General features: G+C 32.8%; 1 long non-coding RNA gene across 4 annotated transcripts; it reads left to right on the top strand.

The window, feature by feature from the left end:
• The first annotated feature begins 13291 nt into the window (after positions 1-13291).
• LOC140062904 (uncharacterized) lies at positions 13292-25058 on the top strand. 4 transcript variants are annotated; one of them, XR_011847549.1, is made up of 6 exons: positions 13292-13481; positions 18772-18838; positions 19395-19477; positions 20898-20986; positions 23302-23382; positions 23986-25058. It is a non-coding gene; the product is annotated as an uncharacterized lncRNA (long non-coding RNA). The 4 variants fall into 4 exon arrangements; XR_011847546.1 differs by having other exon boundaries at positions 19395-19481; XR_011847547.1 differs by having other exon boundaries at positions 13292-13503; positions 19395-19481.
• Positions 25059-25371: the final 313 nt, after the last annotated feature.

Here is a 25371-nt window from a genome sequence, read left to right as displayed (position 1 = left end):
GCTTGGCAGTTTAAGAGACTGCAAGGACACACATGGTAACATTTCTTGGACATCCACACCAATTCGGATATTAGGTATCTATGTTGGACATGATAAGGAATATTGTTATCAAAAGAACTGGAAAGAAAAAATAGACGCATTAGAAAATACCCTAAAAACATGGGAGAAAAGACACCTCACTTTTTTTTGGAAGAATTACTATTGTAAAAACATTAGTGCTCTCAAAAATTATATACAATTCCAGCATTTTGCTAGTACCAGAAAAAGTAATAAAAGAGGTGGATAAATTAATTTTTAAATTCATTTGGGAAACTAAGAAAGAGAAAATAAAAAGAAAAACCATGTGTGCCAATTACAGTCAAGGTGGTCTAAAAATGGTAGAATTCTGATCTCAGGTAATATCTTTCCAAGTTAAATGGTACAGGAGACTGTATGAAAACGATGATACCAAATGGAAATATTTACCTACATTTTATATAGGAAAAATAGGCCCAAAATTATTAACCTCAAATTTATCAAAAGTTCCGTGTAATATATCCGTACCACCATTTTACCTCTCAGTTATTGAGTCTATAGCAGTAGCTAATGCTTGTAATAATAGATTAAATAAGGAACCAATAAGCTATGATGACATTATTAATTAATCATTATGGGGTAATGAGTTTATATGTATTAAAAAGAAGCCGTTATATAACTGTAACTGGATTAGATCAGGGTTTTTAAAAATATATGATGTAATCTATCAATCATCAACTTGAGTTCAATGCTGAACAGCAGAAGCCCAAAAAATCACGTACCAGAAACATAATTTTGTTTAACCCACCATTCAGCAAAAACGTAGCAACCAACATCGGCCACAAGTTTTTAGCTATAGTAGAAGATTGTTTTCCTGCCGGCAACAAGCTCAGAAAAATATTTAACAAAAATACCTTGAAACTAAGCTATAGTTGCATGCCCAGCGTAGACAAAGTAATTAACGCACACAGCAAATATGTGATAGCCAAAGAAAAGTCTACTGAAACCAACGCGAAAACAAGCGGATGTAACTGCCGCAATCCCAATGAATGCCCGCTCCCAGGTAACTGCCTAACAAAAGGTGTAGTTTACCAAGCTACAGTAAAGAGAGAAGATTCATCAAAAGAAGAAACATATGTCGGACTAACTGAAAACCAGTTTAAAACTAGATACAGAAACCATACGTCTTCATTCCGGAACGAAAAACTAAGAAGTGCAACGGAACTCAGTAAATATATATGGACACTTAAAGACTCTAAAACAAATTACTCAATTAAATGGAAAATTGTAAAGAAATGCAAACCTTACTCAAATATTAACAAAAGATGTAATTTATGTATATATGAAAAGTATGTTATTATATGTCAACCAGAGCTATGCTCACTGAACCGTAAGAACGAGTTAGTCTCTACTTGTAGACATAGGAAAAAAGTCTTACTAAATTGCAGATCCAAACAGTTTATCTAAAACAATAGGCTATTGTATACGACTTCCCGATGACTCACTTCTATTAAGCACTATGAGACAACTGTGTCACTTATGTTTTATATTTCACCTGAAGAGTGCGGCCAGCTACATGCTGGTCGTACGAAACAAATTTGTAGTGATTAAAACAATGAAGTAACCAAGTTTTCTGCTGTTATTTTATTTATTTATGCTCTACCTTGGTATTGAGCACTCTATCCAAACGGTCTGAAAATTTCAACCTGAATATGATGTGATCTATATATAAATTTACGTAAGGGCAAAATTCGGTAAATCGCGCCTTACTTCTATAATTTTTACTCGATGGTATATAAAGTTGGTTCGTACTTTCGGTACTGATTTTAACCACCTGATGTAACCCTGTTTACTAATTAAATTAAGTTAGATTCTCCAAGGGGGCCCATAAATCTAAATCTATACCTCTATGGTTAAACCAAATAATTTGAAATGTTTATTTGTATATTATATGTTTATAATCTAACAGTAGGGCCTACCCACACTCACAGTAATAAAGTTTATTTGTATATATTTTTATATTACATCTAACAGTACCAACACTCACAGTAAGACATTTGCGATTCAAATTGCGATCAAAAGTGGTTAATACCTTAACAGTATTGTACAGCATTGCAATACTATTTATGTTTATTCTCCAAGGAGGCCCATAAATCTAAATCTATACCTGTATGGTTAAACCAAATAATTTGGAATGTTCCATTCATCACAAATCAATACATTTGTAAAAACGTATATTAAATGTATCAAAATAGTATTTTTTAAAGAAAATCGGCCTGTCTTCAACATTATGATGCTGTACTCGAACTGTTCAACCGGTTTTCAGCTATTAAAAACAATTATCGTAGGAGGAGATAGAAAAATGCGAAGCCTCCTCGCATTTTTGTGGCGGGTATTTTTCAAGATGGACATCCATTAGACAGTGTATACCACGATCGGAAAACACCCCTATTTGGGGCAAATCTTTGAACCTAAATTCGTTTTAATCGTCAATAACTAATTATCTAACTTAATTTAATTAGTAAACAGGGTTACATCAGGTGGTTAAAATCAGTACCGAAAGTACGAACCAACTTTACATACCATCGAGTAAAAATTCTAAAAGTAAGGCGCGATTTACCGAATTTTGCCCTTACGTAAATTTATATATAGATAATAAGTTATTGACGGTTAAAACGAATTTAGGTTCCAAGATTTGCCCCAAATAGGGGTGTTTTCCGACCGTGGTATACACTGTATAATGGATGTCCGTCTTGAAAAATACCCGCCACAAAAATGCGAGGAGGCTTCGCATTTTCCTATCTCCTCCTACGATAATTGTTTTTAATAGCTGAAAACCGGTTGAACAGCTAGAGTACACCATCATAATGTTGAAGACAGGCCGATTTTCTTTAAAAATACTATTTTGATAGATTTAATATACGATTATACAAATCTATTGATTTGCGATGAATGGAACATCCCAATCTCTCAGTCTGCCAGAGTTTGGTTTAACACAAGTACTGTAGGTAAATTTATGAGCCCTTGGTTTAACACATACGGTAGGTAAATATATGGGCCCTTTGAGAATAAACTTGCGAGATTGTGGATAGGCTCTACTGTTAGATATATAAACACATTATTATATACAAATAAACTTTATACTGACAGTTCTTTCTCAACGTTTGTATTAATTAATAGTTACCAAATATAAACGTCGTAGTGGTGTATCGTGACATGGTACTTTAATATTTCAATCGATTATGACAGTGACAGTTTTAACTAAACTAAATAAAGAATGTTCTCTAATATAATTAGGAATCTCTTGCCATACACGGGGAAAATTAGTGTACAATGAATATTTAAAAGAAATAAATAAATAAATAAAATAAAAAAAGTATTAAATCGCAAATGTTTTACTGTATTTAGAGGTATATTATTTATAGGCCTATAAAACATGAAAAAAATATTTCGTTACTGAGTGGATAAAGAATATATTTAAAATTGTTCCTCTTTGTACCTATCCGCTTTCCCATCCCTCAACCCTAATGTTACATACAAAACACAAATTGGGTTTCTTTAAATGAGTCCAAATCAAAAACTTGGACTCATTTTGTGATAAGTTTCTCCTTCGGAAGTAATTCCCAGGGTGCTAATTTTAGTTGACTACATAAATCATCGTGTCTATTTATTTGTTTCTGTAAACGACAATGTATAGGCCTATAGTCCTGCGGTACGTACATTTGAAATCGCCAGTTTTGTTACGCTGAAATTACTGTGTATTCGAGAACCATCTGTGGGAACGACCTAGATGGTACGCGAGCGAAGCGAGCGTACCATCTAGTAAATAATAATGTGTTTAAGCCTGCGATAGAGATAAAAGGAAGGTTAAGATGTACACAAAATTGGATCAGTGAATATTCTTGTATATTGAAAGCCATTCCAAAAGAATGGAAATGTATTTTAAAATCAACACATGACATTAATGTAAATGATATACCTATTACAAACAATAAGGCCTTAAATATGACGTCTAGACAATTATATAGATTCATAATAGAGGATCAAGATATTACACCTACGGCATATTTGGTAATATGCCATGGAAAAAATATTGGTTAAGAAAGTTTCTGGTCTTAAAGAAAAAAAACTGGCACATTTTAATTTTAAATTGTTGCACAGAATATTGCCAACAAATGAAAGACTACATAGGTGGAGACTTGTAAATTCCCCATTTTGTGACACATGCAATGTTATTGAGAATGATAAACATATGTTAGTAGAGTGCATAACAGTAAAATGTTTATGGAGAGAGATAAACGAAATAATTAGAGCAGTAAGCATACATATTCCTGTTTTTTCTTTTAAAAGACTTTTATTTGAAACTGACAATAATTACGTAAATAAATTATACACTTTAGGAGAATTTTGTATTTATAAAGTAAAGATATTAAGTTTATTGGAAAAAGAAAAAAAAATCAATCTCCTACAAATGTTTAAATCTGAAAAAAAGATAAGAAATATGTAAATCTGCAGGTATACTGTATATGCTCAAACAGATTAAGGAAGAAAATATGTAAATTAGATACCATGAATGATGAATCTATTATGTTTTTTTTTTGTTTTTTTTGCTACTATATTGTATGTTTTGTAAATATGTATACCTTGATGATTTGAAAACAAAAAGACAAAATGTGAAAAGCTTTTTATAGATTGATGATAAAAAAATGATGAAGGATAAGAAGGTTTGGGTATAAGTGGTGAAGTGTATTCATCAAAGCTTTCATATAGGTATATATATGTAATATGCACATTCTTACTGCATGTGGAATTTTGAAATGATAAAATTGTTAAAAAGGAAAAAAAATGTCGACTTTTTTTAATGGATCATTAAACATAAATGTTGTTAAATGATAATGTATGTATAAAAAAATAATAGAATAAATAATAAGTAAAAAAAAAAATTGATTGAACCCATATAAGAAAAAAAAGTTAAATGAAACTTTGATGGGTTATACTGTAGATGCAAAAAAGAATAATCTGTTGGAAATAAATTTTGTAAACATTTAAAGATCAAAAAAATCAATATTAAAGGATGAGGAAAATATAATGTTAACAGTAAAACGTTAGTAAGTAATTAGTAATAACAGAGAATATGCATTGTTTAATGGAAAATATGTTTGCATAGATGAATCCAAAGAAAAATAAAATGGGACAAACCCATGGGATGGATTTATTAAACATAAACGTATTATAATTGTATGAAATAAATATGCATGTAGATGAAAAAAAAACAAAACAACTATGTAAGAAAAAAGAAGCTTTGTTAATAAAAATGTGTTATAGATAATATGTATAAAAAGAGGAAACTATGTAATCAGTGTGGTTACATGATAATGTATGTATAAACAAAATAATATATGGAAATAGTTTTTTAAAGAAAATAAGTAAAAAAAAAGTGGAATGAATACACATAAGAGAAGAAAGTAAAAAGGTTAAATGAAAATTTAAGAAGTTATAGATGCAAAAAAAAAGGATAATCTGCTGGAAATAAAAGTTTTGTAAACATTAAAGAACCAAAATATTAATATTAATGTTAAAGGATGAGAACAATATTATGTTAACAGTAAACATTTAGTAAGTAATGAGTATAACAGAGAATATGCATTGTTAAATGAAAATGTGGTATATGAAAAAAACGAAAACAACTATGTAAGAAAAAAAAAGCTTGTTAATGAAAATGTGTTACAGATAATATGTATAAAAAGAGGAAGCTATACAGTAATCAATGTGATAATATGTAAACAAATGAATAAAACTCTTTAAATAAGTATATGTAAACAGATGATTAAACAAACATTGTAAATATAATGATATGTATAGTGTATAGCGAAAAATATATGTAAAGAGAACAGTTGTATGGAAATAAAAGTGGGATGAACCCACATAAGATAAAAAAAAAGTGCTAAGAATAGCTTCAAATAGCATTTGGAGACGTTTCAGACCATTTTGTGATTTTCGAAAAAACTTGTTAACATAAAAACACCAAAGTGCTAAGAATAGCTTCAAATCGCATTTGGAGACGTTTTAGAGCATTTTGTGCATTTCGATGAAACTTGGGTACACAAAAACATCAAAGTGCTTAAAATCACATTTGAAACCGTTTAGACCATTTTGAGCATTTTGATAAAACTTTTCACACAAAAACATCAAAGTGCACAAAATAGCTTAATATCGTATTTGAAAACGTTTTAGACATTTTTTGAGAATTTCGACAAATTTTTTTCACACAAAACATCAAAGTGTACAGAATAGCTTCAAATCGCATTTGGAGACGTTTTAGACCATTTTGTGATTTTCGAAAAAAACTTGTTAACATAAAAACACCAAAGTGTTAAGAATAGCTTCAAATCGCATTTGGAGACGTTTTATACCATATTGTGCATTTCGATGAAACTTGGTTACATAAAAACATCAAAATGCTTAAAATCACATTAGAAACCGTTTTAGACCATTTTGAGCATTTCAATACAACTTTTCACACAAAAACACCAAGTGCTAAGAGTAGCTTCAAATCGTATTTAAAAACTTTTTACACCATTTTGAGCATTTCGACAAAACGTGTTCACACAAAACATGAAAGTGTACAGAATAGCTTCAAATCGCATTTGAAGACGTTTTAGACAATTTTGTGATTTTCGAAAAAACTTGTTAACACAAAAACACAAAAGTGCTTAGAATAGCTTCAAATCGCATTTGGAGACGTTTTAGACCATTTTGTGCATTTCGATGAAACTTGGTTACACAAAAACATCAAAGTGCTTAAAATCAAATTAGAAACCGTTTTAGACCATTTTGAGCATTTCGATAAAACTTTTCACACAAAAACATCAAAGAGCACAAAATAGCTTAATATCGTATTTAAAAACGTTTTGGACCATTTTGAGCATTTCGACAAAACTTTTTCACACAAAACATCAAAGTGTACAGAATTTTTTTTATGTTAACAAGTTTTTCGAAATGCACAAAATAGTCTAAAACGTATCCAAATGCGATTTAAAGCTATTCTGTACACTTTGATGTTTAGTGTGAAAAATTTTTGTCGAAATGTTCAAAATGGTCTAAAACGTTTTCAAATACTATATTAAGCTATTTTGTGCACTTTGATGTTTTTGTGTAAAAAGTTTTATCGAAATTCTCACTGCTCTCAGCAGTGGGTTCGAACCTATACGGGTATTTTTTTTCATTTTTTTTTAATTGAAAATAAATATTGTTTTTGAAAGTGAGATATTTTTATGGTTGTAAATGTCATGCCTAACCAAGTGGACCTTTTTTAAAATCAGAAACAAAGTTGCATAACATCATTTTACATTGATTGATCATTCATTTCATATAAATAGACTATTATGATCTCTTCAGGCATCTACTGGTTTGTGGCGTAACCGGTAATGCTCAGGTTTGAGGTCTCTCAGTAGTGGATTTGAACCTCTTGGGATAATTTTTTTCTTTTTTTTTTTAATTGAAAATAAATATTGTTTTTGAAAGTGAGATATTTTGAGGTTTGTAAATGCCAGGCCTAAAGAAAAGGACCTTTTTTAAATTCAGAAACAACGTTGCATAACATCATTTTACATTGATTAATTATTTATTTCATATAAATAGAGTATTATCAGCTCTTCAGTCATCTACTGGTTTGTGGCGTAGCGGGTAATGGTCAAGTTTGAGTGCTCGCAGTAGTGGGTTCGCACCTCTAAGGATATTTTTATTTATTTTTTTTTTAAATTGAAAATAAATATTGTTTTTGAAAGTGAGATATTTTGCGGGTTGTAAATGTCAGGCCTAAAGAAGTGGACCTTTTTTAAAATCAGAAACAAAGTTGCATGGCATTATTTTTCATTGATTGATCATTAATTTCATATTATCAGCGCTTCAGTCATCTACTGGTTTGTGGCGTAACGGGTAATACCGAGGTTCGAGTGCTCTCAATAGCGGAATCCAACCTCTAGGGATATTGCTTTTTTTTTTCTTATTGAAAATAAATATTTTTTTTGAAAATGAGATATTTTGAGGGTTGTAAATGTCAGGCCTAAACAAACGGATCTTTTTTTCAATCAGAAACAAAGTTGCATGGCATTATTTTTCATTGATTGATCATTCATTTCATATAAATAGACTATTATCAGCCCTTCAGTCATCTACTGGTTTGTGGCGTAACGGGTAATACTCAGGTCTAAGTGCTCTCAGTAGTGGGTTCTAACCTCTAGGAATATTTCTTTTTTCTTTTTTTTTAATTGAAAATAAATATTGTTTTTGATAGTGAGATATTTTTATGGTTGTAAATGTCATGCCTAATCAAGTCGACCTTTTTAAAAATCAGAAATAAAGTTGCATAGCATTATTTTTCATTGATTGATCATCCATTCATATAAATAGAATTTTATCAGCTCTTTAGTCATCTACTGGTTTGTGGCGTAACGGGTAATGCTCAGGTTTGAGTGCTCTCAATAGTGGTTATGAACCTCTAGGGAAATTTGTTCTCTTTTTTTTTTATTTGAAAATAAATATTGTTTTTGAAAGTGAGATATTGTTATAGTTGTAAATGTCAGGCCTAAACAAGTGGACCTTTTTTAAAATCAGAAACAAAGTTGCATAACATCATTTTACATTGATTGATCATTCATTTCATATAAATAGACTATTATGATGTCTTCAGGCATCTTTTATTTTTTTTTAATTGAAAATAAATATTGTTTTTGAAAGTGAGATATTTTGAGGGTTGTAAATGTCAGGCCTAACCAAGTGGACCTTTTTTAAAATAAGAAACAAAGTTGCATAGCATTATTTTTCATTGATTGATCATCCATTCATATAAATAGACTATTATCATCTCTTCAGTCATCTACTGGTTTGTGGCGTAACGGGTAATGCTCAGGTTTGAGTGCTCTCAATAGTGGTTTCGAACCTCTAGGGATATTTTTTCTCTTTTTTTTTTTAATTGAAAATAAATATTGTTTTTGAAAGTGAGATATTGTTATGGTTGTAAATGTCAGGCCTAAATAAGTGGACCTTTTTTAAAATCAGAAACAAAGTTGCATAACATTATTTTTCATTGATTGATCATTCATTTCATATAAATAGACTATTATCAGCTCCACGGTCATCTACTGGTTTGTGGCGTAACGGGTAATACTCAGGTAGTGGGTTCGAACCTCTAGGGATATTTCTTTTTACTTTTTTCTTTATTTGAAAATAAATTTTTTTTTTTTAAATGAGATATTTTGAGGGTTGTAGATGTCAGGCCTAAAGAAGTGGACCTTTTTTTTTAAATCAGAAACAAAGTTGCATGGCATTATTTTTCATTGATTGATCATTAATTTCAAATTATCAGCTCTTCAGTCACCTACTGGTTTGTGGCGTAACGGGTAATACCCAGGTTCGAGTGCTCTCAGTTGCGGGTTCCAACCTGTAAGGATATTGCATTTTTTTTTCTTATTGAAAATGAATATTTTTTTTTAAAAATGAGATATTTTGAGGGTTGTAAATGTCAGGCCTAAACAAACGGATCTTTTTTTCAATCAGAAACAAAGTTGCATGGCCTTATTTTTCATTGATTGATCATTCATTTCATATAAATAGACTATTATCAGCTCTTCAGGCATCTACTGGTTTGTGGCGTAACGGGTAATTCTCAGGTTTGAGAGATCTCAGCAGTGGGATCGAACATATAGTGGTATTTTTTTTCTTTTTTTTTTCATTGAAAATAAATATTGTTTTTGAAAGTGAGATATTTTGAGGGTTGAAACTGTCAGGCCTAAACAAGTGAACCTTTTTTAAAATCAGAAACAAAGTTGCATGGCATTGTTTTTCATTGATTGACCATCTATTTCATATAAATAGACTATTATCAGCTCTTCAGTCATCTACTGGTTTGCGACGTAACGGGTAATGCTCAGGTTTGAGTGATTTCAATAGTGGGTTCAAACTTCTAGCGGTATTTTTTTTTCTTTTTTTTTTATTTGAAAATAAATATTGTTTTTGAAAGTGAGATATTGTTATAGTTGTAAATGTTGAGTTCTCTCAGTAGTGGGTTTGAACCTCTTGGGAAATTTTTTATTTTTTTTTTTAATTGAAAAAAATATTGTTTTTGAAAGTGAGATATTTTGAGGGTTGTAAATGTCAGGCCTAACCAAGTGGACCTTTTTTAAAATCAGAAACAAAGTTGCATAGCATTATTTTTCATTGATTGATCATCCATTCATATAACTAGACTATTATCATCTCTTCGGTCATCTATTGGTTTGTGGCGTAACGGGTAATGCTCAGGTTTGAGTGCTCTCAATAGTGGTTTCGAACCTCTAGGGATATTTTTTCTCTTTTTTTTTTAATTGAAAATAAATATTGTTTTTGAAAGTGAGATATTGTTATGGTTGTAAATGTCAGGCCTAAACAAGTGGACCTTTTTTAAAATCAGAAACAAAGTTGCATAACATTATTTTTCATTGATTGATCATTCATTTCATATAAATAGACTATTATCAGCTCCTCGGTCATCTACTGGTTTGTGGCGTAACGGGTAATACTCAGGTCTGAGTGCTCTCAGTAGTGGGTTCGAACCTCTAGGGATATTTCTTTTTTCTTTTTTTTTTAATTGAAAATAAATATTTTTTTTTTAAATGAGATATTTTGAGGGTTGTAAATGTCAGGCCTAAAGAAGTGGACCTTTTTTAAAATCAGAAACAAAGTTGCTTGGCATTATTTTTCATTGATTGATCATTCATTTCATATAAATAGAGTATTATCAGCTCTTCAGTCATCTACTGGTTTGCGGCGTAACGGGTAATGCTCAGGTTTGAGTGATTTCAATAGTGGGTTCGAACTTCTACGGATATTTTTTTTCTTTTTTTTTTTATTTGAAAATAAATATTGTTTTTGAAAGTGAAATTTTTTTATAGTTGTAAATTTTGAGTTCTCTCAGTAGTGGTTTTGAACCTCTTGGGAAATTTTTTATTTTTTTTTTTAATTGAAAATAAATATTGTTTTTGAAAGTGAGATATTTTGAGGGTTGTTAATGTCAGGCCTAACCAAGTGGACCTTTTTTAAAATCAGAAACAAAGTTGCATAGCATTATTTTTCATTGATTGATCATCCATTCATATAAATAGACTATTATCATCGCTTCGGTCATCTACTGGTTTGTGGCGTAACGGGTAATGCTCAGGTTTGAGTGCTCTCAATAGTGGTTTCGAACCTCTAGGGATATTTTTTCTCTTTTTTTTTTAATTAAAAATAAATATTGTTTTTGAAAGTGAGATATTGTTATGGTTGTAAATGTCAGGCCTAAACAAGTGGACCTTTTTTAAAATCAGAAACAAAGTTGCATAACATTATTTTTCATTGATTGATGATTCATTTCATATAAATAGACTATTATCAGCTCTTCACTCATCTACTGGGTTGTGGCGTAACCGGTAATGCTCAGGTTTGAGTTCTCTCAGTAGTCGGTTCGAACCTCTAGGAAAATGTCTTCTTTTTTTTTTTAATTGAAAATAAATTTTGTTTTTGATAGTCAGATATTTTTATGGTTGTAAATGTCATGCCAAACCAAGTCGACCTTTTTAAAAATCAGAAATAAAGTTGCATAGCATTATTTTTCATTTATTGATCATCCATTCATATAAATAGACTATTATCAGCTCTTCAGTCATCTTCTGGTTTGTGGCGTAACGGGTAATGCTCAGGTTTGAGTGCTCTCAATAGTGGTTTCGAACCTCTAGGGATATTTTTTCTCTTTTTTTTTTTATTGAAAATAAATATTTTTTTTTGAAAATGAGATATTTTGAAGGTTGTAAATGTCAGGCCTAAACAAATGGATCTTTTTTAAAATCAGAAACAAAGTTGCATGGCATTATTTTTCATTGATTGATCATTCATTTCATATATATACACTATTATCTGCTCTTTGGTCATCTACTGGTCTGTGGCGTAACCGGTAATGCTCAGGTTTGAGTGCTCTGAGTAGGGGTTCGAACCTCTAGGGATATTTTTTCTCTTTTTTTTAAAATTGAAATAAATATGGTTTTTGAAAGTGAGATATTTTGAGGGTTGTAAATGTCAGGCCTAAACAAGTGGACATTTTTTTCAATCAGAAACAAAGTTGCATGGCATTATTTTTCATTGATTGATCATTCATTTCATATAAATAGACTATTATGAGCTCTTCAGTCATCTACTGGTTTGTGGCGTAACGGGTAATGCTCAGGTTTGAGTGCTCTCAGCAGTGGGTTCGAACCTATACAGGTATTTTTTTTCTTTTTTTTGTATTGAAAATAAATATTGTTTTTGAAAGTGAGATATTTTGAGGGTTGCAACTGTCAGGCCTAAACAAGTGAACCTTTTTTAATATCAGAAACAAAGTTGCATGGCATTATTTTTCATTGATTGACCATCTATTTCATATAAATAGACTATTATCAGCTCTTCAGTCATCTATTGGTTTGCGGCGTAACGGGTAATGCTCAGGTTTGAGTGATTTCAATAGTGGGTTCGAACTTCTAGCGGTATTTTTTTCCTTTTTTTTTATTTGAAAATAAATATTGTTTTTGAAAGTGAGATATTGTTATAGTTGTAAATGTTGAGTTCTCTCAGTAGTGGGTTTGAACCTCTTGGGAAATTTTTAATTTTTTTTTTTAATTGAAAATAAATATTGTTTTTGAAAGTGAGATATTTTGAGGGTTGTTAATGTCAGGCCTAACCAAGTGGACCTTTTTTAAAATCAGAAACAAAGTTGCATAGCATTATTTTTCATTGATTGATCATCCATTCATATAAATAGACTATTATCATCGCTTCGGTCATCTACTGGTTTGTGGCGTAACGGGTAATGCTCTGGTTTGAGTGCTCTCAATAGTGGTTTCGAACCTCTAGGGATATTTTTTCTCTTTTTTTTTAATTGAAAATAAATATTGTTTTTGAAAGTGAGATATTGTTATGGTTGTAAATGTCAGGCCTAAACAAGTGGACCTTTTTTAAAATCAGAAACAAAGTTGCATAACATTATTTTTCATTGATTGATCATTCATTTCATATAAATAGACTATTATCAGCTCCTCGGTCATCTACTGGTTTGTGGCGTAACGGGTAATGCTCAGGTTTGAGTGCTCTCAGCAGTGGGTTTACAGCTGTTTCAAACATACGAATTAAGTCATGCGCCCTCAACGTTACAAGTCGTATCGCTGGAGTATCAATACATAAACAATTACTTACAAATCCACGTGTGCAGAGTGGAGTCAAACGTCATTTAAAGACATGTTTTAAACAGCCAATGAGAATGAGATAAACAAATAAAGGGTTGCTAAAAATATGAATATTCATTAAAGAGTCCCTGGATGAAACAAGCATGTTGTCGTTTTGTTTTTAACAAGGAATGTAACGCTGAAAATTAATGGAAGGGTGGACCATAAATTACAAGCATAGACCAATTTACGCACGTGAGTGACATTTCCAAATTAGGTACATGTTTGTTTGTCCGTATCTTTAAAAAATGTAATTTTCACTCTAATTCTTTGGTACTGCATGATAATTTAGTTATCTGTGAATGTTATAACATAGTAATGGTCGAGAGGTGATGGTTGAATTTTTGAGCTATGGCCGTTTCAAATTGTGTCATTTTTAGGCTTAGGCTTGTGTCTACTCTAGTTGCAACACTGCCTTTCATGTGACAGCTGACCCAAATGAGTTTGGAAATGTTACATTATTTTAATCATTTAGGCATGGCTGAGTAGGGTAGGCATATACCAATATTATAGGCCCTATTTTTATTGTAATACTAGGCCTAGGCCCTTGCTAGACCTGTGTTCTCTAGCAGCCTACTACAGAGAAGCAGCTTTCCGGCTTAGTTGGCCTTGAGTAGGCTAGCCTACTATAGGTATTAGTAGGCTACCTAATTAAAATTAGGCCCAGGATCTACGCCTAGGCCTATATATTTTTAATATTATTTAATCATTATAATTAATTTTTGTCACATATCTATCTATATCAAATATATGTGTGTATGACGTCACAGTCAGGAGTTCCCAGCATGTTTTGAATAAAGTCACTCTCTCTCATTGATCTCATTATAGTCGTCTGTCATTTTATTTCTTGCAACTAATAATTGCAATATATACGTTTAACAACGTCACATGGTGTCAGAAGTGGTGCATTTTATTGTATAAAATAATTTGCAATGGAATCATTCAGGTTTAAGACCCCTGAAAGTTTTGATTTGGATGGGCCAAGCATTTCCACGCAGTGGAAACGATGGAAGCAGCGCTTCGATTTATTCATGACAGCCACCGATTCAAACGGCAAGGGCGATAAAACGAAAATAGCGATCCTTCTTACGGTGCTCGAAAAACGAGGGCTTGAAATTTTCAACAATTTTACATATGTTGAGGGTGAGTCAAAAGATAATTATGACAATGTATTAACCAAGTTTGAGAACTACTGTAAAAAGAGAGATCCAGTCATGGCCATGCGAGCCAAATTTTGGTCGTATCAACGACCAGAAGGGCAAGGTTTAGATGAATACATGAACGATTTGAGAACAATGGCCGACGACTGCAAATTTCAGGACGTAAACGCAATTTTAAGAGATACATTATTTTTCGGGATCTCAGACGCAACAATGAAACTTAAGGTTATGGGAGATGATGGTAACGCATCTTTAGAGACTGTAGTCAAACGTATGCATAATTATGAGAGTTCTAAGCGAGAATTGACACTGATAATGTCTGATAAAGCTAGTGTAAATGAAGTAAAGAAAAGCCACACACACGCAGGCAGCATGAAGCACAAACAACAGTACAGCGACAAGGCACGTACACGTAACCATAGCGAACGCGAAGTTCACGCGAATTGTATGCGTAAACATCCACCAAGGCAATGCCCAGCCTGGAACGAACGCTGTAGAAAATATAATCGCTTGGGACACTTCAGTAGATCGACATTGTGTCCAGGCAGACAGAATGGTGTTGGTAGTAGTGGTAAGCGTAAGTATAATTTTAATTTTAATAAGAAAATTGACAGTATCAATGCTAATGAATGTACATCTGATAGTAAATACCTTGTAGAAGAAGACGATATGTCTTTAACATTTGGTAGTTTTTATATTGATAGTGTTGGGAGAAACACTAATGACATGTGGTTGTATAAGATAAAGGTTAACAACACACATTTAATCAATGTCAAGGTAGATACAGGAGCGAATGTAAACTGCATTCCTAAGAGCTTATTTAAGAAATTAGATATTAAGACGAAAGTCAATGAGAGTAAAGCCAAGTTGTATAGTTACAGTAACACTGTAATCCCACACTGTGGTGTGGTGAGTTTGAAGATTTCACGGAACGATGGCATGCAAACAAGTGCTCATGAATTTTTCATTACTGAGGTAGATAGTCCACCTATTCTTGGACTAAGTTCGAGCACAGCATTAAGCATCATTAACCGCAATGTAGATTCAATCAAAATGGATGATTTAATGAGTAAATACTCAAAGAATGTTGAGTGACTGGGTTGCATGGGCAAACCATACAACATTAAGATTAAAGAGGGCGCCGTACCGGTCGTGCATCCACCCCGGAGAGTACCAATAAGTTTACATGATAAATTAAGAAACAAATTAGACGAGATGGAACGCCAAGGCGTAATCTCACGCACTAATCAGCCCACTGACTGGGTGAGTAGTTTAGTAGTTGTAGAAAAGAAGGACGGTTCTCTGAGGCTATGCCTCGACCCTAAAGATTTGAACAGGGAAATTAAAAGAGAGCATCACATGATTCCTACAACAGAGGATGTAATAAGTAAATTGTCAGGGCGTAAATTGTTCACGCACATAGATATGAAAGATGCATACTGGCAAATACCATTAACGGAGCACAGCACTGAGTTGTGTCCCTTCAACACACCATTTGGGAGGTATTCATTTAACAGATTATCCTTTGGTCTATGTAGTGCCAGTGAGGTTGTTCAAAAGAGAAACGAACAAATATTTGGAGGTATTGATAATGTATTTGTAATTTCTGATGACATGATAATTGCTACCGATGACGATGAAAAGCATCATGATAGTGTGATAGCCAAAGTCATGGAGCGTGCTAAAGATGAAAATGTAAAATTTAATAGAAATAAGATTAAGCTTAAAGAACATGAGTTGACATACTTAGGTCACATAATTAGTAGAGATGGTGTTAAGCCTGATAATTCTAAAGTAAAAGCAATTTATGATATGCCTACACCTTCTTGTAAGTCTGACCTGAGACGTTTAATGGGAATGATCAACTATCTGTCGCCATTTATTCCGAATATGTCGACCATCAGCGCTCCTATGAGAGAGTTATTAAAGAAGGATGTAGCGTGGTCTTGGGAAGAACGCCACGACCAATCGCTAAAACATTTGCAGAGTTTGTTAAGCTCAGAGCCAGTACTTAAGTACTTTGATCCGAATAAAGAAGTAGTAATCCAATGTGACGCATCATCTTTTGGACTAGGAAGTGTTTTAATGCAAGATGGTCACCCGATACGCTATAGTTCGCGATCACTAACGTCAGCCGAAATGAACTATTCTCAGATAGAAAAAGAAATGCTAGCTATTTGTTTTTCACTTGAAAGGTTTAACAACTATGTCTACGGACGTTCAGTTACGATCCAGTCTGATCACAAACCTCTTGAGTCAATTACAAAGAAACAAATTCACAAGGCGAGTCCCAGACTACAGCAGATGATGCTACGACTATTAAAATATGATATAAATGTCACATATGTTCCAGGTCGTGAAATGTATATCGCAGACGCACTGAGCAGAGCGGTTCCGATGGAAACTGTCACAAATGATCCTGAAATTCTACAATATCGTATACATGCCGTACATGAGCTGTTGAGTATGAGTAAAGCTAGAATAACGGAAATACAACAAGCGACTAACGAGGACGAGACACTAAAAGAACTATCGAAACAGTGCCATATTGGCTGGCCTGAGCGACTTCAGTCAGTCAGCGTAAAGATAAGACAATTTTGGCCGATGCGTGACGAAATTTATGAACACGAGGGACTAATGTTTATTGGGCAGAAACTGATAGTACCAGAAAGCAAACGAGAATTCATGCTTAACCGCATTCATGATGGTCATTTAGGAATTGAGAAATCCAAGGCCAGAGCCAGAGAGTTGTTGTACTGGCCCGGCATCACCAATGCTATTCATGACATGGTATCAAGATGTACGACATGTGCGAAGTACAAACGGAAAAATCAACGTGAACCAATAATACCTCACGAAATACCTGAAATACCCTTTTATAAAGTTGGGGCAGACATTTTCAACTTTGGAGGAAATGACCACTTAGTAGTTGTAGATTATTATTCAAAATACGCAACAAAACTGCCAAAGAAGTAATCGGCAGGCTAAAAACGATTTTCGCGAGACATGGCATTCCAGCAACATTTGTAAGCGACAACATGCCTTTCGCAAGTTTTGAAATGAAAGAGTTCGCTAAATCATGGGGGATAGAACTAATCACATCGAGCCCCACCTATGCACAAAGCAATGGTCAAGCTGAACGGTGCATACAGACAGTCAAGCAATTGTTAAGGAAAGCCGCTGATGACTTTCACGGAGACTTTCATTTAGCTTTACTCGCTTATCGAGATGCGCCATTGGGAGGTATCGGCAAATCTCCAGCACAGTTGCTGATGAACAGAAGGCTTAGAACACGAATTCCTATCGCACGCGAGCAACTTAAGCCTACACTGATTCCAGACGCACATAATTCGTTGATCGTTAGACAAGACAAACAGGCGGAATATTACAATCGTGGAACGCGAACGCTACAATCACTGAAAGGAAACGAGATAGTCCGTCTCAACAAAGGCCGAGAATGGGTCCCCGCGAAAGTGTTATCTGAACATGTTACCCCGAGATCATATATGGTCGCTACGCAAAACGGACAAGTGTACAGACACAATCGCCGACAATTAAATCAATCACATGAAGAAGATATTAATGTTGAAGGGGAACTGGATGAAACTCCTATCGAAACTCCGCCGAGGACACCTGATCCTCAAAAGGAAGAGGAAGTCATCACCAGACCAAAGCGAAATAGACGTGTACCCAAACTTTTCGATGACTTCATAATGGACAAATACTAATTAAAAGACTCATTGTTCATAATTTCTCTGCCAGATATCCATGTTTTATTATACCCAAATGTTTACATCATCATAGTTTAATTGTTTCATTAAGAGTTTGATATTTTGATTACGATTGTTGTTAATGTTTAAGAAAAAGGGAGATGTCACATATCTATCTATATCAAATATATGTGTGTATGACGTCACAGTCAGGAGTTCCCAGCATGTTTTGAATAAAGTCACTCTCTCTCATTGATCTCATTATAGTCGTCTGTCATTTTATTTCTTGCAACTAATAATTGCAATATATACGTTTAACAACGTCACAATTTTAATTTTATTAAATTTACAGTATTCATTACAAAAACTGTAAATTTAATATTATGAGGATTATATAAGCCTATACCCTGTAACATGTATGCAATAGGGAATATTATAGGCCTACCCTGTAAAGTGTATGTAATAATTACAATATAAATAATGACAAGCATCATATTAACATTCGGTTTTGCTCATCACTGCATATTCAAATTAGTATGCAATCATATTAAATTTAATAAGTTAAGTTAATTTTATAAAATTGTTATAATAATTATTAATGTTATACTATTGTAGATACATAGAGCAGTAACCTGAAGTGGCTAAGCAGATTTGGACCATACCTACCATCTATATAGCCTAGGCAAGATAATTTTGCTGTTCAAGAAGTAGCAAATATTAAATTGTGTACCATGCAATTAATTTTTAATATTAACAATCAATCACTACCACTGGCTGGGTAGGCTAGGCCTATATTATAGGCCCTATTTTTATTTTAATATACTAGCTAGACCTGTGCTCTCTATCACTAGCAGCAGCCTACAGAGAAGCAGCTTTCCAGCTTATTTAGCCTAGCCTAGAGCAATTAGGCTAGGTATAAGTAGGCTACCTAATTAGGCTAGGCTCTACGCCTATATAGGCCTATTATTATTTAATTATTATTAATTTTTGTTTAATATATTTACAGTATTTATTTAAATAATGTTTCTTATGAGAATACCTGGTTATATATACCCTATGCAATGACATAAGGCATATATGCCTACCCTGTATGTAATAATTACAATTATTATAAATAATGAATTTTAACATTCGTTTTTGCTCATCACTGCATATTCAAATTAGTATGTATGCAACCATATTAAATTCAATAAGCTAATTTTAAGTAATTCTTATAATAATGTTTTACTATTTTTTAGGTACATAGCGGCAACCCGAAGTGGCAAAAACATTTTAAACAGATTTGGACCAATACCTAGCAGCCTACCATCTATATACTACAGTAGGTAAGTTTATTTTACTGCTCAAGAACTAGTAAATTTTAAGTTGTGTTTACCATGCTATTAATTTTCAATATTAACAATCAATCACTACCACTGGCTGGGTAGGCTAGGCCTATATTATAGGCCCCATTTTTATTTTAATATACTAGCTAGACCTGTGCTCTCTAAGGCCCTGTTTCTGCTGCCAACTAAATACCGTATATTATACGGTATTTTTTGAATACCGTATATATACGGTATATTTTTGGCAGCAGAAACTGCGCTCATAAAAAATATACCGTATTTTGTATACCGTATTTTCCTCACAAAATTTGTGGATAAAATACGGTATTTACAAATTTATACCGTATTTTTTGTACCCGTTTCTGCTGCCAATAAAAAATACCGTATTTTTTTTTTTACATGACAAAAGGTCACCATTCGTGTTTTTATTTTCTGTCGCTGTTAGCTGCTTTACACACATGTATATATATATTCGGCGAAAATGTGGAGCGAAGACGTCACAGGTTTACTAAATAAATGTGTGTGGGGAAGCTAAAATGTCTGACCAACTAAAAGGTAATAAAAGGAACAACCACATGTCTCCAAAGCAAGTAAACTCAAAGCTGAAGAGCCTGCGAAAGCAGTACAACATTGCAAAATACAATATGATGTATTTCTTTTTTATTTTTAAATGCGCCTTGAGCACTCTGGAGTGGTATGTGCGCTATAAAAATCTTATTATTATTATTAATAACTCGGGGAGGGAACGAATTAATTGTCCCCATTACGATGTTTTCTGTGCTCTCACAACATCTCTATCACTAGGGCTAGGCTGTTGAAAGTGAGACGTAAAACTTCCTTTATTGCAACTTTTAATTATCGATCAAATAAATGAATGGCAATTTGGGTAAAAAAGATGAAATTTAACACGACCACCCAAGAAGTATTGTTAGCAGAAACGGGGTACTAAAAAATATGGTATAAAAAATACCGTATTTTATACCGTATTTTTATACCGTATTTTGAGCAGTTGCAGCAGAAACAGGCCCTAACACTAGCAGCCTACAGCGAAGCAGCTTTCCAGCTTATTTAGCCTAGCCTAGAGCAATAGGCTAGGTATAAGTAGACTACCTAATTAGGCTCTACGCCTATATATTATTATTTAATTATTATTATTTTTAGTTTTAATATATTTACAGTATTTTATTTAAATAATGTTTATTATGAGAATACCTGGTTATATATACCCTATGCAATGACATAAGGCATATATGCCTACCCTGTATGTAATAATTACAATTACAGTATTATAAATAATGAATTTAAACATTCGTTTTTGCTTATCACTGCATATTCAAATTAGTATGTATGCAACCATATTAAATTTAATAAGCTAATTTTAATTAATTCTTATAGTAATGTTTTACTATTTTTTAGGTACATAGCGGCAACCCGAAGTGGAAAAATCATTTTAAACAGATTTGGACCAATACCTATACCTATACCTACCATCATCTATATTATAGGTAAGTTTATTTTACTGTTCAAGAACTAGTAAATTTTAAATTGTGTTTACCATGCTATTAATTGTCAATATTAACAACCAATCACTACCAATGGCTGGGTAGGCTAGGCCTATATTATAGGCCCTATTTTTATTTTAATATACTAGCTAGACCTGTGCTCTCTTGCACTAGCAGTCTACAGAGAAGCGGGTGTGTAGAAAGCGACGACCTCGAATTGGACGACCCCAACGACCCGGGCGACCTCGAATTGGACGACCTAGAATTGGACGACCCCCATAACACGAAACCGACGACCCCTATATAATAGCCTAGCCTAGCCTAGGCCTAAGTATGGTATAACATCCCGAAGCCGAACATAACCAAAGATCTTTAAACCATACCTTATATAATACTCGCAAGCTCGCAAGCAAGCAATTGATTGAAAAAATACAGAAATATCGCCATTTGATACTGAATGTGTCAACACGAACAAACGAACAGATATGGAACGCCAAGAGTGCATCATTAAAACTGTATTCGACTCGATTAGCACACGAAATATCATAAACATGGCAAACCAGGCCCCTTTTTCAGCGGCAGGTAAGGTTTGACCATGGAGGTATATCCATGGTTTGACCAGCTCCATGGTTTGACCATGGAGGTATAAAAATATTTTTATACCTCCATGGTTTGACCGTATACAATGCATGTGTGAAATGTAAAGCTTTCTTATGGCCCTCCCCATGCAGGATTAGGCCAAGTTGAGCCGCCGACAAGTTGAGGCGCCGCCAGAAACGTTATTTTCTATGAAACGCCAAATGCTTACTTTCGCCGGTGCTCGTTTCTATTTAATAGAAGTTCTATTTATATTAATTATTAGATATAACGATGTATATTCCAAAGTTTATATATCACGGTTTTTAGTATATATTATTAAATATTATAATTAAAGAGAAATAATTATGAATATCTGACTTGTAGATTCCAAAATATAAGGCCTAAAACATGACTGAAAATGATCGTTTTTAGCCAAAAATGACGTAAACATGTTGCCCCCTCAGGCGGCAGTTGAAGTAAAATAATTGCATAAAATCACCGTTTTTTAGTAAAATATTTTGTGTATTAACATTGTAAAATTCAATAAAATATGATATTAAAAGATAGTAAATAAAAAATAATAATTATTTAACCTCATTCGAAGAATATCAATACTCTATTAGTCCTGAGAGACAACGTGATTTTACGAGGTAGAAGGCATACACGCGAGAAAAATATTATGGAGTGCACTGCATTTTTACCTTGAAAGATTAAAAACAATTAAATTATTAAATATGACTACTTTCCTTTGCTGTTTCAAACCAACAAAATTGTAGTATGTAATTATTATTTATTTTCATGACACAATAAACCTAAAGACCATGAACTTATGTAGGGCCTACTAGGACACCACTCTATCACTACGCGAAATGTCGTAAAAGACGCACTGGCCGTTTCATAGAAATTACCGGCGGCTCAACTTGTCGGCGGCCCAACCGGTCATATCCCCCCATGCACATGTTACGCTGCTTGGTAGGCCTATAGTGTTCGTTATAAGAAGACGAGATGTAATTATACGTCCATGGTTTAACCATGTATTGTATAATATTTATTTCTTTTTAATTTATTTTTAATATGTCGAATGCAGTTTTAATGATGCACTCTTGGCGTTCCATATCTTTTCGTTTGTTCGTGTCGACACAATCAGTATCAAATGGCGATATTTCTGTATTTTTTCAATCAATTGCTTGCTTGCGAGTATTATATAATAAGATATAGTTTAAAGATCTTTAGCTATGTTCGGCTTCGGGATGTTATGCCACACTTAGGCCTAGGCTAGACTAGGCTATAGGGCTCGTCGGTTTCGTGTTATGGGTCGTCCAATTCGAGGTCGTCGCTTTCTACACACCCACAGAGAAGCAGCTTTCCAGCTTATTTAGCCTAGCCTAGAGCAATAGGCTAGGTATTAGTAGGCTACCTAATTAGGCCTAGAGGCTCTATGCCTATATATTATTATTTAATTATTATTAATTTTTATTTTTAATATATTTACAGTATTTATTACAAATAATGTTTATTATGAGGATACCTGGTTATATATACCCTATGCAATGACATAAGGCATATATGCCTACCCTGTATGTAATAATTACAATTATTATAAATAATGAATTTTAACATTTGTTTTTGCTCATCACTGCATATTCAAATTAGTATGTATGCAACCATAGTAAATTTAATAAGTTAATTTTATTTAATTCTTATTATAATGTTATACTATTACTATTACTATTTTTTAGGTACATATATAGCGGCAACCCAAAATGGCTAAAACATTTTAAACAGATTTGGACCAATACCTATACCTACCATCTATATAGGTAAGTTTATTTTACTGTTCAAGAACTAGTAAATTTTAAATTGTGTTTACCATGCTATGAATTTGTAACTTTAACAATCAATCACTAACACATGTACAGTACAGCAGTAGTACTATCAATCAATAGTAATTAGTAATTGAAATAATGACATACTATAGTATTACTTTTACATATTCATTATCATTAGGCATTGTTAAAAGGAAATAAATACAATGCAATATTCCTTTAACATTTAAAAATGTACAATATTTTATGATCATTAATGTTAATGAATCATTCTTTGTTGGCTTTCTTGCATTTGTTGGGTTTTATTATTTCATTTTGTATCATTGGAGATGTGAAAGTCAGATGAGTCTAAGTTTGACTCTAATCCACACTGCTGTTTTGTGACGGTTGAGTTTGGCATGTATTAGCTCCCCAGCTTGCTCAGAGACCACCTTCCATTCTCTCATGAATGCAATAGCATGGTGCTCAAGCATATGTAGCTTAGGCTGTTTTACACCTGGTGCAATATGCCTGTATTCTGCTAAAAATACATGTATGATATTTTTTATGTAATTAAAAAACACTTAATTTACACATTAATACATTTTATAATTTCAGAAATTTTGTGATGAAAAAGTCAATCTGTGGTGACTGTAGAATGGACCCGAGATCTGACTATCTTAGACATTTAAATAATAGAAAGTTTTGACAATTTTGTTGAATAGAAATATACAATGTATGATGTAATCTTAATTGAAAATTGGCGCTTTTTAAACTATGTATATAAATTAGGATGAGAAAACAGTTATTTGATTATGAGGTATGTTCATTTAATTAAATTTGTTAGTATAAACTTTCAAAAAGAGTGAAGATATAAAGAAGAAAAGCAGATTATGGAGCAGCTGTACCAGACAAAAAACTGTTCCCTTAAACGCCAGTGTGTTCTTTCACTTGTGAATGTAGTTTTGGCCCAGGTCATAGTTGTTGTTGAAGTGTAGCATGCCAAGCAATTTGGTCCATGCCCTGTTAATTTAAATGTTAGCGTGGTAGTACACAGTATCCATTGAAAATTCGCGAATGGCAGGTTGTATAAATGTATATAGGTTGTAATTTTACATTTGTTAGATTTAGTGCAAATTTGTGATGGTTTTCATATTTTTTAAATTGTATTTTTTATCCTTTTCTTTAAATTTTGTTCCACAACAGAAGCAAGTAGAACGTAAAGCCTTTTCGTGAAACTGTGTTGCCTACAAAAAAGAAAAGAAATTTTAATGTTACCAACCTTTAATTTTATATTATATAAGTAGTTTGAGTATTTTTGTATAGGCTTTAATTTTAAGGGCCTAGCTAGGCCTGGTAGTTAGTAGTTTTACTAAATTTTTACATTTATGATGAATTATATTCAGTTGAAATAAATACAATGATAATAATTAAGCTTATTATTTAATCTATTGTAAATTAAAATGATGTATAGCATGATTACACTACTTATACGTACCAACTAGGCCTAGCTACAACCTACCTAGGCCTAGTGCGTACAGCCTAGCGAGCGGTTATCAGCCGCGTTCATCGACCTCTCGCCAAATACGCTGTTTCGCATTTAACAAAACAGTCGAGTTTTTAAATGAAAATTTCTTGAGATTTTCACCGTCACCTCCTAACAATTCAATGTCTCATGTAAGCATATATAATCAAACTTTTACCTAGATTTTCCAAGTATTTATGAAAATTACGAATAAAAACAAAAAGTGTACAATTTGACAAGCATTTTTTCAAACTTTCCATTGTTTACATTTGCTAGGCCGATCGATGTTAATTTTTAAAACTTCCGGGTGTAAATAATTTCGTAAACTTGATGTTATGCTTAATTACTTACTATTTCCAAAAAAATCGGTAATTAAAAATCTTACTTTCTAACAAATAGTATAAAAATGGTTTTATAATATTTATGACGAAATTGATTAAATTAATTTAAAATGGACCTGAAATGGAATTTCTATTTTC

Source organism: Antedon mediterranea, chromosome 11, assembly GCF_964355755.1.
Source record: "Antedon mediterranea chromosome 11, ecAntMedi1.1, whole genome shotgun sequence".
In the NCBI taxonomy this organism is placed as follows: domain Eukaryota; kingdom Metazoa; phylum Echinodermata; class Crinoidea; order Comatulida; family Antedonidae; genus Antedon; species Antedon mediterranea.
Note: the sequence above shows the minus strand (reverse complement) of the source record. Positions and strands in the feature narration are given on the sequence as shown.